The following is an 18,114-nucleotide window of genomic DNA, read 5'->3' as shown; positions in this document are numbered from 1 at the left end:
GGGATTGGCACTCTGCGTCCCCAAGGCAGCCCCGAAGGGCAGCTCTTGGTCCGTCAGGTGACAGGGTTCAAAGGCCAAAAGCAGACGCCCAAACCCAGGTTCTGCCACTCAGGACCATGGGACCACAGCACGCTGCTGACCTCTGTGCACCCCAGCAGAAATGCTGACGCCTGCCCCTCCCCCACCACTCAGGGTCACGGGGACAGGCAAATGGCACGTGGGACTGGACTGGTTATTCACCAAGTATCCGCAGGCACGATAACACTGCATTGCAAACAACCCCGGTGCATTATTGCTCACACCGCCAGGGGGTTGGCGCTCTGGCTCTCGCTCAGCCTGCCTGTGTCCCTGGGGCGGCTGGTGAGGGACAGGGAGGCAGCTGACACGGACGCAGGAGACACGGATGCAGGGAGGGCTGAAGAGTTAGGTCCATCCGCGCACAGGTGCCAGATGTGGGGTCCAGCAGCATGTGTCTGCCCTCCCCAGGACAGACCTCAGAGCACAGGGAGCAGCAAATCCAAGACGGGTATTCCTCAGGTTTCACACATTCTTTCATTCAAACTGCAATTACAGAGCGCCTACTGTGTACTGGGATGCCAGAGACGTCAACGACAACTGTCCCCTCCTTTGAGAGTGACTCAGTCACTGCGCCCACAGGAAAGAGGTGACAACACATCGCAGAGAAATTCAAGGGGGGTTGCCTACAAAGGGACGCTTCCCAGAGAGAGGGGATAGGGGACCCACGCAGGCTAGCAACAGCCATGTGGGCGGCTCATGGTGGCCCATCGGGATAAGGGAGAAGTCACGGGACAAACCATTGTCAGAGACCCAGCACCCTGGAGAGGGGCCTCCAGCAGACGACCACCAGCCTGAGCTGACTCCAAGGAGGGAGCAGGAGCCCGTGTGTCCACCCCACGCTCCTCCCTTCCCTGGCAGGGCTCCCCTTGGCTGAACAGCCAGAACCCCAGGACTCAGAGAGCCCAGGGATGAGGTCCATACTCATCAGTCAAGGAGGCAGCAGAGAAGGACGTAGGGAAGGGAGGGGGTGAATGGGAGAGGCAGCCGCTGACCAGCCAGCCAGCAGCAGTGACGGAGCGCCAGTGGGGCATAGAGGAGGAGACTGTCAGTGCCTCGTACTGGGGGAGATTCTTGGGGAGGCCAAGACCCCAAAGGACAAACAGGCTCTGGGAGACAAGCATGGACCCACCCTGCCCCAAGGGGCAGGTAGTACCCAGTGGGAGGTCAGCGGCTGGGGCAGTGTGGGGCCGGGGACTGCTGGGACCCCCAGGCTGGGATGGCCCGCCTTGCAAGCATAAAGAGATGAGAGTCGAGCTATAGGGGCCCCACGATGGCAGTTTCTAGAACAATCACCTCTATTGATTTTTTCTTATCTCCAAAGTAATCCTTTTACTACATAAACTTTAGAAGAGAGTTAACCATAAAGAAGAAAAGAGCAGTCACCGTCTCACCACCCCAAGATAAGCCATAGGTCACATTTTGGTGGTGTCTTTCTAGTTCCTCTTCTCTACAAATGCAGCAGGCTTGGGGTTTACACACCATCTACCACCGACTGTGCCAAGGAACGTGTCCTTGCTTTCTGTACTGCCTACCTCCCTCTGGAGCCTCCATTCTCCTTGAGAGGGTGAAGGATGTGGCACATAGAGACAGGAGCCACACCAGGATGTTTGCAGGATCTAGTAAAGGCACTGATGATGTGTGTGTGTGTGTTGGGGGGTGGGGGGGATTGACAATAGTGGTTGAGGAAGGAATGAGGCTTATTGCTTCATGGAATGGCTGCTCTTCACTAGTATCATGGACAGCTCACCTACCTGCTCGGCAGACTGGGTGGTACCTGGAATGAGGCAGGGGCAGGAGTAAACGTGGGGTCTCGAGGGAGATCTCCTTCGGTCACCGCACACCCACGGCACCTTGTCTCACTCCACTGCATGGCCTTTTTGTTCTTTCTGGGAGGTTTTTTGTGTTTCAGTTTTTTCAATATGAAATAATCATAGGGCCATCAGAAAGAGCACATAGTCTCCGAGCTCCCCCACTCCCCGACGCTAAGATCTAACTGTAGTACAGCACTGAAAGCAGGAAGGTGTCTAGTCTGTGGGTACAACTGTGTTTACCAGGCTACAGATCTTACCCAGCATTCACCAGCCTTCACATGCACTCATGCGCGTGTGTGGTCTGCAGATGTGTCCAGGGTATACGGCTTTGTGTAAACGCCACCACGGTCAAGACACAAAACCACTCCCACACTTCTCCCCCATGCCTCCAGCTCCATCCCTGTCCCCTGGTCCCACTAATCTGTTCATCTCTGTCCTTTTTAGAATGTTCTATAAATGGGATCAGACACTATGTAACCTTTGGATATTGGTTCTTTCACTGAGCATAGGCCTTTGAGATCTGTTGGGTTCACGCATGTATCTGGTATGTTCCTTCTTATTGCTGAGTAATATTCCGTTGTATAAATGACATGCACCGTTTGACCATTCGCCTCTTGAAGGACATTTGGGTCGTTTCTGATTTGGGGCTATTACAAATAAAGCTGCTACGAAAATCTGCATACAGGCTTTGGTGTGAACTGAAACTTTCATTTCTCTGGGATAAATGCTCAGGAGGGCAATTGCCAGGCTGTGTGGGAAGTGCCTGGTTCCCGTCAGGAACTGCTCACCTGTTTTCCAGCATGGCTGCACCATTTTACATTCCCCTTTTAGATTCCCGAGATGTAATTTCTCCACACCCTCGCTGACAGTTGTTGTTGTTGTTGTTGTTGTTTTTAGTTTTATTTTGGTTGATCTCATAGCTATCTGGTGACATCTCATTGTGCTTTTTGATTTCTATTTCTCTGATGTCCAGTGTTGTTGAATATCTTATGTGTCTACTTGTCCATCAGTATCTCTTCTCTGAAGAAATACTTCCTTATCTTTTACCCATTTTAGGAATTTTTTCTTTGTCTTTACTGCTGAGTTTTGACAGTTCTTTGTGCTTTCTAGATACAAGACTTCTGTCAAATATGTGGTTTGCAAACATTCTCTCCCGTCTGCAGCTCGTCTCGTCTTTTCTACCTCTTAAAAGGATCTTCTAAATTAAAAACAAAAGTTTTTAATTTGTTGAAATTATGTATTTTTTTTTTTTTACTTTAGGCTTTCGGTATCATATTTAAGAACTCTTGCCTGGCCTTGGGTCCTGAACACGTTCTTTACATTTTATTTTAATGGATTTATAGTTTTACTTTTTTTTTTACATTTAAGCCCATAGCCCATTTTGAATTCGCTTTTATAGAAGATGTGAAGTTTAGGTCAAAGGTCCTTTGGCCGTTGGGTTTTTGCCTGTAGACGTCCAGTTTCTCTCATACTACTTGTTGGAGAGACTATCATGCTTCTATCAGATGACTTTTGCCCCTTCGTGAAAATCCAGCAGCTGTACCGCGAGGGTCTCTTTCTGGGCTCCCCATTCTGTGTTTCTCTCTCCACCAGCACTGCGCTGTCCCAAGTGCTGAAGCTGTAAGGTGATCTGGACACTGAGCACAGTGGCTCCTCCCACTTCACTCTCCTTCAAAATTATTTCAACTATTCAAGTGCCTTTGCCTTTGCATATAAATTCTAGAATAAGCTTGTTCATATCTATTTTAAAAATCTTAGTAGGATTTTAATAGAAATTCTAACAAACCTACCAATAAATTCAGGGAGAACAGACACCACTCTTTTTTTTTTTTTAATTTTATTAATCCATTTGACAGAGAGAAAGAGATCACAAGTAGGCAGAGAGGCAGGCAGAGAGAGAGGAAGGGAAGCAGGCTCCCTGCCGAGCAGAGAGCCCAATGCGGGACTCAATCCCAGGACCCTGAGATCATGACCTGAGCCGAAGGCAGAGGCTTAACCCACTGAGTCACCCAGGCATCCCCAGACACCACTCTTGACTCTTCCAAGTCATGAACACGGTATGCTGTTCCAGTTCTCTGAGTATCTTATTTTCTATGAGCATTTTTCAATGTTCAGCATATAGATTCTGTACTGGTTCTGTTAGATTTATACCTATTCCTTTTTGTCTTTTTAGCAATTTTGAGTGGCGCTGTTTTAAATGTCAGCTTCCCTGTTTGTTGCTAGTGTGTAATAATGTGATTGATTTTGGTGTTGGGCTTGTTCACGGCAACCTTGCTGACCTCACTTTTAGGATTGTCTCTTTTTGTGTCTGAGGATCATCTTCTGTCTGCAGTGTGCGTTATACGGTATTAATATATCCACGCATTTTGGGGCACCTGGGTGGCTCAGTGGGTTAAGCCTCTGCCTTCTGCTCAGGTCATGGTCTCAGGGTCCTGGGATCGAGCCCCGCAGTGGGCTCCCTGCTTGGCAGGGAGCCTGCTTCCCCCTCTCTCACTGCCTGCCTCTCTGCCTACTTGTGACCTCTCTCTCTCTCTGTGTCAAATAAATAAATAAAATCTTAAAAAATATATATCTATGAGTTTTAAAAGCCAGTGGTTGCATAGTATATCTTTTACCATTCTTTTACTTTCATCTTATATATATAGTTATATTTCAAGTGGTTTTCCTGTAGGCGGCATATAGCTGGGTAGTGTGTGTGTGCATGTGTGTGCGTGTGTGTGTGTGTGTGTGTGTGTGTGTGTTTTAATCCATTCTTTCAATCTCAGTGTTTTAATTAATATTTTTAGACCATTTAAAGTAATTATTGATGTGTCAGGGCCCAAGGCTGACATTTTATTATTTGTCTTCTGTTTGGTCCCTGTTTCTTGTTTTTCTGTTTCCTGTTTCTCGCCTACTTGTTGGTTATTTTAACCTTTATAATTTGCTTTTTTCCCCCAATCCATACTTTCTTAGTGTATCTTACTATGTAGGTTTTTTTAATGGTATATTACAAAATGCCTATGTAACTTACCACAATCTACTGGTATCAAAATTTTATCACTTCCAGTGAGGTGTAGAAAACCTACTTCCGTTTAGGTCTTCATCCTCCCTCCTAAAATAGAATAGTCTTAACTATTTCCTTTACATACATGGAGCCCTATATCACTCTATTGTTCTTTCCAACTTCCTGAAGTTTCAGGCCTCTTTCTGTTATAAATTTCTTTCTATTTGGAGAACTTCCTCTAGTAATTATTTATTTATTTGTTTGTTTATTTATTTATTTATTTTTAAAGATTTTTTTAAAATTTATTTGACAGAGAGAGAGATCACAAGTAGGCAAAGACGCAGGCGGTGGGGGTGGGGTTAAGCAAGCTCCCTGCCGAGCAGAGAGCCTGATGCAGGACTCGATCCCAGGACCCTGAGATCATGACCTGAGCTGAAGGCAGAGGCTTAACCCACTGAGCCACCCAGGTGCCCCCTCTAGTAATTTTTTAAAGGTAACCCTGCCAATGATAAATTCTCTTAGTTTTCCTTCATCTGAGAATCTCTTTATTTCCTCTTAATTCCTGGAAGATATTTTTGCTGGACATTGAGTTCAGATTTTCAGAATTCAAATTTTCTTCCAGCGCTCCAAAAATGTCACCTCTGGCCTTCACAGTTTTAGGTGAGAAATCTGCTGTTCCAAGAGTGGCTCCTTTGCAGGTGTTCCATCATTTCTCTCCAGCTGCTTTCCAGATGCTTTGTGTTTAGTTTTCAGACCTTTGATGACAATATGTCTCAACATAGATTTTTTTTTTCCTATGTGGAGTTTGTTCAACTTCTTGAATCTGTAGGTTTAGGCCTTTCACCAAGTTGGTGAAATTTTTAGCTCTTCAAAATATTTTTTCAAGTCACTAAAAGTAGGCTATTTGTATAATCACTAAAGTTTGAGACACAGCCAAGAGCTGGGGCAAGGTTGAGCGATAAGCTTCATCTCCCCCATGAGGCCACTCCTTCAAGGCAGGGAAAGGGGCTGCTTTCTCATACACACAAACACCCACACACAGAGAGTCAAGGAAAATGAACATAGAGAGGAACATGTTCCAAATGAAAGTACAAGATAAAACTTCAGGAAAATACCAAAATGAAGTGGAGTTAAGTGACTTACCTGCTAAGGAGTTCACAATAATGGTCATAAAGGTGTGCACCAAGACTGGGATGAACAAAGTGAGAACTTCAATAAAAGGGTAGAAAATACAAGAAAGTACCAGAGAGAAGACACAGAACTATGGAGTATAAAAACTGAAATGAAAAATATGGAAGGGGCACCTGGGTGGCTCAGTGGGTTAAAGCCTCTGCCTTCAGCTCAGGTCATGATCTCAGGGTCCTGGGATCGAGCCCCGCATCGGGCTCTCTGTTTAGCAGGGAGTCTGCTTCACCTCTCTCTCTGCCTGCCTCTGCCTACTTGTGATCTCTGCCAAATAAATAAATTTTTTAAAAAAAGAAAAATACAGAAAAGGGACCCAGCAGCAGACGAGATGAAGTAGAAGAAAGGATCAGAAAACTCTAAGACGGAGCAGTGGAACTCACCAGATCAGAACAGCAGGAAGAGTGAAAAGGAGTTAAGATAGCATAAGGAAATTACTGAACGACCAGGGGACCAACAAGTAAAAAATAAAAAGTAAAAAACAAGGAGGCCATCTTAAAAGCAGCAGGAGAAAAACAACGCTTGTGTACAAGGAAACCCTTGTAAAACGTTTACCAGCTTTCTCAGCAAGAACTCTGCAGGCCAGAAGGGAGTGGCATCATGTATTCAAAGTACTGGAAGAAAAAAGCTTCTAACCAAGGATAGTCTACTCAGCAAAGTTGTCATTCAGAATGCAAGGAGAGAGAAAGAGTTTTCTAGGCAAGCAAAAGCTGAAAGAATTCATCACCACCAGACCAGCTTTACAAGAATAGTTAAAAGGACTTTTTAAAGCTGAAACAAGAGGGTGCTAATTACTAACAGGAAAACATAAGAAAGTCTAAATCTCAAAATTCAGAATTAATCTACTGTTGTAAAGGTGGTGGGTTAGTCACTTACAAAGCTGGAGTGAAGGTTAAAAGACAAAGTAGTAAAGGATAGCTACAATCATTTATTAAGGGAAACACAAGATAAAAAGATGTAATTCCTGGTATTGAAGACATAAAACGGGTGTGAGGGGGAGTAAAAATGTAAAGCTTTGGAATACATTAAAACTTCCGTTGTTATCAACTTAAAACAGACTGCTACAAGTGTAAGTTGTCTTATGTATGCCTCATGGTAACCAGAGAGCAAAAATCTATGGTAGACACACAAAAGAAAAAAGAAATCCAAGCACACTACTACAGGAAATCATCAAGTCACAAAGGAAGGGAAGAAGTAAAGAGAGGAACAGAGGAACTATAAGATGCCAGGAAACAATGAGCAAACGGCAATAAGTACATACCTATCAACACTCATGTCCACGTAAATGGACTAAATTCTCCAATAAAGAGACACAGAGTAGGGGTGCCTGGGTGGCTTAGTCATTGAGCATCTTAGTCATTAACCTTCTGCTCAGGTCATGATCCTAGAGTCCCGGACTGAGCCCCACATCAGGCTCCCTGCTCAGTAGAGAGCCTACTTCTCTCCTTTGCCTCCCCCAACCCCACACTCCTGCTCTCTCTCTCTCTCAAATAAATAAATAAATAAATATTTTTAAAGAAGATGCAGAGTATCTGAATGGATTAAAAAACAGCAACAACAACAAAAAAACCCAAGACCCACTTATACACTGCCTACAGGAGGGAGACTCACTTCAGACGTAAGGACACACAGAGACTGAAAGTGAAGGGATGGGGAAGATATTCCATGTGCATGGAAACCAAAAGAAATCTTGGGTAGCTCTAGTATCAAACAGAATAGACCTTAAAACAATGACTATAATAAAGGGGAAAGAAGGGCTCTACATAATGATAAAGGGATCAATCCAACAAGAGGATATATTTATAAATATTTACGCACCCAACATAGGAGGAGCACATAAGTATATATAACAAATTCTAGCAGACCTAAAGGGAGAAGAAAACAACTATAAGATAAAATGGAGATTTAATACACTTACATCAATGTTTAGATCTTTCAGACAGAAAGTCAATAAGGAAACGTTGGCTGACATGTTAGTCCAGAGGAACCTGACAGACATATACAGAACATTCTATGTAAAAACTATAGAACACACATTCTTCTCAAACACACATGGAGAATTTTCCAGGAGAGATCACAGGTTGGGCTCCAAGACTTAATAAGTTTAAGAAAATTGCTATCATCTCAAGAATCTTCTGACCACAAGGGCATGGAACTAGAAATCACAAGAAAACTGGAAAAGTCACAATTACATGGAGATTAAACAACATGCTACAGAACAACCAATGGGTCAAAGAAGAAACCAAAAGGGAAATAAAAATATACCTTGAGATGAATGAAAATGGAAATAAGATATGCCAGAACTTACAGACTGCAGCAAAAACAGTTCTAAGAAAAGAAGTTCCAGTGATAAATGCCTACCTCAAGGAACAAGGGAAAAGCTCAAATAAACCACCTAACTCTACATCTCAAAGAACGAGAAAAAAGAAGACCCAAAGCAAGTAGAAGGAAGGAAATAATAAAGATCAGAGAGGAAATAAATGAAAGAGAGACCAAAAAGACAGCAGAAAAGATCAATGAAATGAACAGCTGGTTTTTTTGAAAAGACAAGCAAAACTGATAAACCTTTAGCTAGACTCACCAAGAAAAAAAGAGAGGACTCAAATAAATAAACCAAAAATGAAGGAAGATGTTATAACTGGGACAGAAATACAAAGGATCATAAGAGACTACTATGGAAAATTATATGCCAACAAATTGGACAACCTAGAACAAACGGGCAAATTCCTAGAAACATACAACCTACCAGGATTGGATCACAAAGAAATAGAAAATCTGATCAGACTGGTTATTATTAAGGAGATTGAATCTGTAATAAAGAAACCTTCCAAATTAAAAAAAAAAAACAAAACCTTCCAATAAGCAAAAAGTCCAGGACCATATGGCTTCCCTGGTGAATTCTACCTAGCCTGTAAAAAAGAATTAATACCAGTCCTTTTTGCACTCTTCAAAAAAATACAAAAGGGCTTCCAAATTCATTGTATGAGGACAGTGTTACTCTGATATCAAAACCAGACAAGGATGCCTCAAGAAAAGAAAATTATAGGCCAACATCCATGATGAACGTAGATGCAAAAATCCTCAACAAAATATCAGCAAATTGAATTCAACAACACACTAAAAAGATCATATACCATGATCATATACCAACAACACATTAAAAAGATCATATACCATAAATAAAATAAAAATATCTTATTTATTTATTTGAGAGAGAGTGAGCAAGAGAGAGAGAGCAGATGTGCGGGGTGGGGGCTGGCAAAGGGAGAAGCAGGGTCTCTATATATATTGCATATACCAATAAATGATATATGATTTATTCCATGATGCAAGGATGGTTCAACATCCACAAATCAAGCAATGTGATACACCACATTAACAAAGTAAAGGATACAAATATTTGATCTCTCAATATGTGCAGAAAAATTATTTGATAAAATTCAGTATTCTTTTATGATTTAAAAAAAGTCTCTCAACAAAGTGGGTACAGAGGGAATGTACCTCAACCTAATAAAGTCCATATAGGACAGGTCCACAGCTAACATCACATTCAATGTTTAAAAGCTGAGGGCTTTTCCTCTAAGATCAGGAATAAGACAAGGATGTCCACTCTCATCACTTTTATTCAACATAGTGCTGGAAGTCCTAGTGAGGCAAGTAGGGAAGACAAAGAAAATGTTCCCAAGTCAGAAAGGAAGAAATAAAAGTGTCACTATTTTTTTTAAAAGGTCTTATTTATTTATGAGAGAGAGCGAGGGTGTAGGAATGAGTGGGGGGAGGAGAGCAGAGGGAAAGAGAGAAGCAGACTTGATGTGTGACTCCATCTCGGGATTGAGATCACGACCTGAGCCGAAACCAGGAGTCAGATGCTTAACTGACTGAGTCACCCAGGTGCCCCCCAAAGTGCCACTATTTACAGATGACATGGTATTATATATAGAAAGCCCTCAAGACACCACCAAAAAGCTATTAGGATAAATTAATTCAGTGAAGTAACAGCATGCAGACTCAAAGTACAAAAACTGGTTGCATTTCTATATAGTCTAATTCCAAACTATTAGAGAAATTAAGAAAACAATCCCATTTACGACCGCACCAAAAAGCATAAAATACCTAGGAATAAATCTAATCAAGTTGGTGACAGTCCTGTACACCGAAAACTAGGATACTGATGGGAGAAATTGAACAAGACACAAATAAATGGGAAGGTATTCCGTGCCATGGATTGGAAGAATCAATACTGCTGGAATGTCCATACTACCCAAATTTATAGATTCAAAGCCATTCCTATAAAAATTCCATAGAATTTCATTTTTCACAGAAATAGAACAAACAATCCTAGAGTTTGTATGGAACCCACAAAAGATGCTGGATAGCCAAACAAATCAATCTTCAGAAAGAACAGAGCTGGGGGCATCACACTCCCTGATTTCAAACTCTATTATAAAGTTAAGGGAAATGAAACGATATGGTATTGGCAAAAAATCAGACACACAGATCAATGGAACAGAACAGAAAGCCCAGAAATAAGCCCACACATACATGGTCAATTAAATTATAATAAAGGAGCCAAGAATATGCAATGGGGACAGGACAGTCCATTCAACAAATGGTGCCGGGAAAACGGGCCAGCCTCCTGCAGAAGAAAGGAACAGGACCCCTACCTCACCCCGCACACAAGAATCAACTCAAAATGGATTAAAGACTTGAGTGTAAGACCTGAAACCATAAATCTCCTAGATGAAAACACAAGCAGTAAGCTTCTTGACCTCGGTCTTGGTGATGATCTTTTTGGATTTAATGCCAAAGGCAATAAAGGCAAAAATGAACCAACAGGACCACATCCAACTGAAGAGATTTGCAAAGCCCGGGAAACCGTCAGCAAAATGAAAAGGCAACCTGTGGAATGGGAAAAAATATTTACAAATCGTATCTCTGGTCGGGGGCTAATGTCCAAAATATATAAAGAACTCACACAACTCAGTAGCAAAACAAAAATAATCTGACTTAATTAAAGTTGGGGAGAAGACCAGAATGGGCATTTTTCAAAGGAGACATACAGATGGCCAACGGGTAGATGGGAAGGCGCTCCACATCACGCATCATCAGGGAGATGCAAATCCAAACCACAGTGAGGTATTACCTCCCACCTGTAAAATTGCGGTTATCAAAAAGACAAGAGGTAACAAGTGTCGGCGAGGCTGGGCGTTAAGGGAAGCCTGTGCCCTGTTGGTGAGAAGGCAAGCTGGCTGCAGCCTCTCTAACACAGGACGGACGTGCCTTACCACGTTAAATACAGAACTAGCTTATGATCCAGCAACTCCACCCCTGGTCTTTACCCTAAGACAGACGCTAACTCAGAAAGACGCTTCTTGCGGCAGACCCCATGATCACCGCAGCATTACTCACCACGGATAAGACACAGAAGCAGCAAAGTGTCCATAGATGGATGAATGGATTAAGAAAAAAATGCGGCATCTACACACACTGGAGTAATAGCCATAAAAGAAGGAAATCCTGCCACGGAGAACAACACCGTTGGGTCCCGAGGGCAAATGCTAAGTGAAAGAAGTCAGAGAAAGACCAATGCCGTGTGATCTCACTTCCACGGGGAATCAAAACCAAACTCACAGATACAGAGAACAGATTGGTGGTTGCCCGAGGTGGGGTTTTGGGGTAGACAAAATGGGCGAAGCGGGTCCAAAGATGCGGACTTCCAGTTACAAAAATCGGTAAGTCCTGGGGCTGTCCTGTACCCCCACGTTACGTGTGGCACTGCGGTTACCGCACTGTGCTGCGTGTCTGAGAGAAAGGTGATCTTAAAAGACCTCACCACAAGAAAAAATGTAACTCTGTGCTGGGACGGATATTAACAAGACTTACGGTGGTGATTGTTTCACAACATACACCAATACTGAACCACCATGGGCCACACGTGAAACTAACGTAATGTTATATCTCAATTATATCTCAATTAAAAAAAATGTTTCAGCCCACATTCTTTCTTCTCGTCTTCTAAGACTCTGCTGGCACAAGTGTTAGATTTTTCATTGTTGTTCACAGATTCCTAACAGTCTGCTCATTTATTTCCAGTCTGTTTTTTCTCTGTTGCTCACACTGGGTCATTTCCAAAATAGGGCTTTGGGTTTACGGACTCTTTTTTTTTCCTGTTGTCTCCAGTATTCAGCTTGTCCAGTAAATTTTTAGTTTCAGTTCTTGCATTTTTTGGTTCTCTAATTGCCATTTGATTTTTTTTTTAAGGTCTTGTATTTGTCAGCTCAGATTTTCTTTTTCATGTGTTTCAAGAGTGTTCATAATCGTTTGTTGAAACATTCTTTAGGATTGCTGCTTGGAAATACCTGTCAGGTAACCCCAACGTCTCCCCCACATCGCTGTTGGTTGTCTTTTTTCATCCAAGCTGTGATTGTTACGGTTGTGGGGATGATACTTGGTTTTTACTATGTGCATCACTGTTGTTCTTTAAAAGTTTCTCTCTCTCTCTCTTTTTTTTTTTTTTTAGCACACAAAGAGTAGTGATGTTCAGAATCATTAATGAATAGGATAAGTACAGAACCAGCCAATGGAAAAAAAAAAAAAGTAACCCTAGATGCAGACTCTACCCAACCAGGATGTCCATAAAAGTTCATCTAGCCTCATGAGCAGCCCTGGAAAAATATCTTCCTGAGCTCTCTGGAAATACGAACTATAATTATCAAAGAATCCTTTCTCCTGTTTGCATTAATTTTTGCTATTAGATGCATTGCTCGGGTCTCCCGTGGGGTGTCTGCTCTCTGTTCGTATTCAAGAGAGATGCTCTCACGAGCTCACTGCAACCTTCCATGCCTAGACAGGTCTGCCAATTTTGGCGGCAAGGAGGGTGAGCCGGAAGGGCGTTTTGTTGGGAGACACCAACAGACGATTCATAAGGCTCTTACGCTTGGGCCAGTTTCTCCCTCATCTGGGAGGCAGGGGAGAGGAGAGACCCTGACCTTCATCATTGCTTTGCATAGAGCCCTTCTCTTCCACCGCCCCTGGGGTCCCTGAGCCCAAGGTCTTTGTGGTTCTCCCTCCCCTGGGAGTAAACATCTAAACAAGAAAGTCACCCAGTGGCTTTCCTTCTTCAACCAGTACAGTCACTAAATCCTTCAGATCGTCAGCCCTAAGATTCGTGCCACGTGCCCTCTCCTCTCCCATGCTTCTGGAAGGGCTACCTGTGAGCCGTCCTGGAGAGACTCGAGACAACAGCCACTCATGTCGTCTCCTGTGGGACTTAATTCTTTCCTGTACCTTGCGTTGAGGAAGGCTACGGAGCCTCTGCCCTGTCTTACGGCAAAGGCGTGAACGCTGGTGACCTGTGTCAGCTGGTCTTGGCCACGAGCTGCCCCGCGGCGATGGGCACGATCTCTGAGCCCCTACATGGCGGGTGGTGCAGATCACCCCGAGGGCGTCCTGCAGGAAGGCAGCAGGCGGAAGCAGTGGCCGCAGCTGGAGTGCAGGACGGCAGATGGGTGAGCGAGAGCCTGTGGCACCTGCACAGGGCAGCAGCGGCATCTGGTGTAGACCCCCACCGCCACATGCGTGGGCACTGGCTTCTCACAGCAAACCCATCCTGTCTCATCATTGCCTCTCCGGGATGCGAGCGGGTTGCCGTTCCTGGCGCACTTATAAGTGAAAGGTCACTGGGACGAGCTCTGGTCCCCACTGGTGCAGCGGACCCCAGCCCCCAGCTGGTGCACATCATCCTGGATTCCCCTTAGCCTCCTCCAGCAGGAGGCTGCTGGGGCCGGGGGAGGGGGGGAGCATGCTGGGTAGCTTCCTCATGTCCATGGCAGTACAGAGAGATGACCCAGAAGTCACCCAAGCGTCAGATACATTCCTCCCTGTCTCCCTCATGCAGGAGCTCCCTTACTGTCCCACGCCCATCATGGCCAGGCGCTTGCTGGTGTGCTGTCCCCTCTCTTTGCCAAAAGGAGCCCAGCATGAACAAGCAGAAGCCACAGCTCGTCGCCCCAGGTGGCCGTATAGTCCTGTGTCCGCTGGGCTGCTCCCACACAAGATGCCACCCCCCACCCCAGGCCGCCTGTCCCTCTGCATGTCCCCCTCCCCCGCCCACACTCACATGCGTCACCTGGTCCCAGGGAGGGGCTCCTCTCTGTCACCAGCCACATCTACATTCGGCCCCTCGCCTATGTAGTCAGGAGGGCCGCCTCTCCTGCTAAAGTTTTAGTTCAGGATCTCTGGAAGCAGAGCCCGGAACAGGAATGCTTGGCAGCAATGGAGGGGGCCGTCCCGGGGGGCACTGAGGGCTGCGGGAGGGGCAGAGAAGGGAGGGTAGGTGGGGAACTGGCCACTCCCGCGGGGAGAGTCCCTCCCGTGCCCTGATGATCTGGGGGGAAGGCGGCAGGCATGGACGTGGGTGGTGGCCCACAGCAGCCATGGGGCCCCGAGGAATCTGGGGGGACCCCTCCACGCCCGCCTGCCCGCTGCACCTGAGAACGTGACCCGGGCATACATTTGACTCATACAAATTTTGAATACTTTTTAAGCAAAATAGAGCCACCTTTCTTCTTTATAGATTCTGTTCGTGGCTGCCTAGGCTGGAAACCCAGGTGACCACCTGTGACTTTACCGTAACACTGACCTCTCCTGTGCGCTGAAGGGGACAGCGTGCCGACACTCGGGATGCCGGGAGGGCACCCCTGAACTGCCCTGCCCGTGGCGGCCGCCAGCCAAAGGGAGCCCCAGCACAGGATCCCCCACTCCCCACCAGGGACACCGTGCGCCATGGGCTCTGATCCCAGCCCGCCCCGGATGGCACGCAACACGACCTTTTCTTTCAGTTTGCAATATGGCCTTTATGTCACACGTGCAAGGCTCGGGAATGTTTGTGGGTCTGATCCCAGAAGGTTTCTTCCGAGGTGTGGACCAGACGTTCAACAGCATCACAGACCCACCCATCCCGTGTCCGTGGGCTCCAAATGCCGCCGCGCCCACATGAAATCCTCTGGTGCGCTCGTGGCCGCCTCTGGGCCCGGAGGCTTTCGCTCGCCGGTCTGTCCGCCCCTCTCCACGTCCGTGCTGCTTTCGTTCCTTTGGCTGCTGATACGTTTACTGTCCACTGGGTCAGCCCCCTTCATCTTCTTATACTTTGTTTCCCTTGGCTGCTCTCCCGCCTGTCTCTGCCCTGGTGTGGAGGGTGCGTGTGTGCGCCCATGTGCGTAGGACCTTCCCGTGTCTTCCTTCTTCCTGGGACCCCCCGTTTCCCGGCAGGGAGGCCTTCCCCATGGCACTGTCCCCACTGAGGGGGTGAGCATGGGGATGAATCTGGTCCCCTGGCACAGGGATGCCTCCCCGTTCAGGCAGGAGCCGCTGGTCCCTCATGAGATGTGGTGTGGGATTCCAGGAAGGAAACGGCTTCCTCTTCTCTGGGGTTACCCCCGCCCCGGAAAGAGGGAGTGACTCTGGGGTCTGAGAAACGCAGCAGCAAATGAGCATAGTTACTGAGCACTTTTGACTCACCGGGGACGTTCTCCAATTTTCCCAAGAACGGATGCAGGTAACCCAACCCGACGTGCTCACTGGGGGTGATGCTCACGGCACTTAGTACCTGGCTGGACCCCAAGTGCCAGCGGATCTGGGCTCTGAAGGGAGGCCCCACTGTCCCACTTCGCATATGAGGAACTGAGCCTGGAGACGTTTACGCCGTGCCTTGGATCACATGATGGCCATGGGGTGGTCCGGACTCCCTCCTAAATCTGGAGAGTGGTCTGGGAGTGGACAGCCCACGGGCTGCGGGGGTGTGCCCTGGTGGTGAGCCCCCGTGCCCAGCTGGGAGGATGGCCATCCTCTGTCCCTGCAGGAAGCTGGAGGGACAGTCCTTCGTCGCCTGTGGGACACTTGTGCACAGAGCGTAGAGCTCTAGGGTGTTCTCGGCCTTGAGGGAGGGGAGGCCGGCTCTCCGGGCTCAGACCCTGCCATGCTGTCCTCTGCCCCTCCAGCCTCCCAGCTCCTTCTCGGCACCACTGACACTGGAGACGGGGACATGCTCAGGCTGGGGTCTGGGTGGAGACCTGAAGTTCACTGCTGAGAATGGATGTCCATCCAGGCCCATGACGCTGCTTGCGCTCTCCCAGTGCTGGACATTGCCAGCAGAGTCACGGCGGGCCAGAATTAGCTTGGTCCCCTTGAGCAGGGCCTCAGGGGCCGCCCCCGCATGTCTGAGAGTGGACAAGAGCGGACGTCGTGCCGTCACCACCAGACGGAGCTTTCGGGGACATGGTGGGGACAGGTGAGGGTCACCTGTCAGCCTACCCCCCATGTGCCACTCTCTTGTGTTTCTCCTGTGTTTCAGGCAGGCTGGTGACCGGGCTTGGCCAGCCGGAATGTTCCATCCCCCTGGTAGGGCTGTACCTGTGCCCAGCACGTGACACCTGAGATGCCCATTTCTGTCCCCTGTTTAGAATCAGGACGTGAACGGCAGCAGCGAGCGGGGAAGGGCGGCTGTGAACATGGTTCTCCTGTGCTCTGCTGAGGTCCGGATACACAGCCCTTCTTGTAAACACATCATCCAATTTCAGAAAACCGAATCGCCTTCAGAGGTAGAAGTTAGGCAACGGCTTTGTTTTCTTGATGCATTCTTTAGTTTTAAAACAGAAACGGGCCTTGGACAAGGAATAATTTTGATTTTTAAAAATCACATTCGGTCAACTATCTCGCTCATGAGCGAAGAATTGCTCTCCCCTGAACCACGATACGATGCTTGCGGTTTGCTCTGACCCGCCCAGTGACAGGTGCCCTCACGAGACTTTGCAGGTGCCAAATGGGGAGAGTCGTCTGGAATATCCAGGGGGCTCAGTGTGATGGTGTGATCACAGATCCTGAAGAGCGGGGACCATGTCCCGCTCGGGCTGGAGCTGTGATGGCAGGAGGTCAGACGGGGGAGGGAGGACCAATCTCGCCACTGCCAGGCTCTGAGGGTGGAGGCCACCCGCTGGGGGCCAAGGGTGGGGGGGTCCCTGGAAGCTGGAGAGCCCAGGACACGCCTTCTCTCCCGGAGCCCCCCCAAGGGCCCCAGCCCTGCTGCCACCTTGGTTTCGGCCAGTGAGGCCTCATGGGGACTCCCAGCCTCCCCCACGGTCAGCAGGTGTTACTCTGAGCCACTGTGGTGGGGCGGACTTGTGATGGGGCCCAGCGGCCCCGGGGGGAATTCCTCAGCAGGGGAGTGAGGCCAGCAGGAGGCGCTTACGAGCACGGAGAGCCCTAAGGACCCCTCAGGGTCACGAACTTGCTCTCCGGCTAGCTGTGGGCTGCTGCGTTTGGCTGCGTGGGGCCGAGTGTCAGCAGGAGGCAGCTCTCCCCATGAACATTGCTCTTGGCAGGGGATATGGTGGGAACGTGCAGAGGGGAAGCCCGCATGGGTGACCTGGCCGGGGTGGCCATCACCGAGCACCATGTTCCAGGGCGGGGCCAGGGGTCACCCCACAGACATGCGACCGTGACAGGCTCAGGGCCCCAAGTCCCAGACGAATGTGTGGGGGGCTGGCTCTTCCCGGAAGCTCTGAGGAGACCCCGCCGTGGCTGTGTCCCACTGGTACTTGAGCACACCCCGTCTCTACCTTCACCCTCCTGTGCGGTCCCCCCCATGTGTCTGTGTCCCGATGTCCCCTGCTTGCAAGGACGCCAGCCAGACTGGGCAGAGCCTCCCCCAACAACCTCATCTTGACTTGGTCATGTCCTCAGAGACCGCATTCCCGGATCCGGTCACTTTCACGGGCACTGGGAGTTAGCACTCTAATGTCCTTTTTTGGGGGAGGTGGTGGGGGGCCACAACTCAACCCGGTGTCCCTGAGATGCTCTGTCCGCCCCGGTGGCCGTGGCTCCGGCCTGCTCCTCCTGTGTCCTGGAGCACGTGGGTCTGCAGGTGGGTGGGGTGAGGAGCGCCTGCCTCTGGCTGGACCTGGCCGTGCACCTCCTTGGGCAAAGTCGCCTGGTTCCGGCGACCTGGCGGCCTGGTGACCTCGCTTCAGGCAGGGACCCTGTCACCTCCAAGGGGAGCAGCAC

This window comes from Martes martes (assembly GCF_963455335.1).
Source record: "Martes martes genome assembly, chromosome: 18".
Classification (NCBI taxonomy): domain Eukaryota; kingdom Metazoa; phylum Chordata; class Mammalia; order Carnivora; family Mustelidae; genus Martes; species Martes martes.
The sequence above is the reverse complement of the archived record's forward strand: the minus strand, read 5'-3'. Positions refer to the sequence as shown.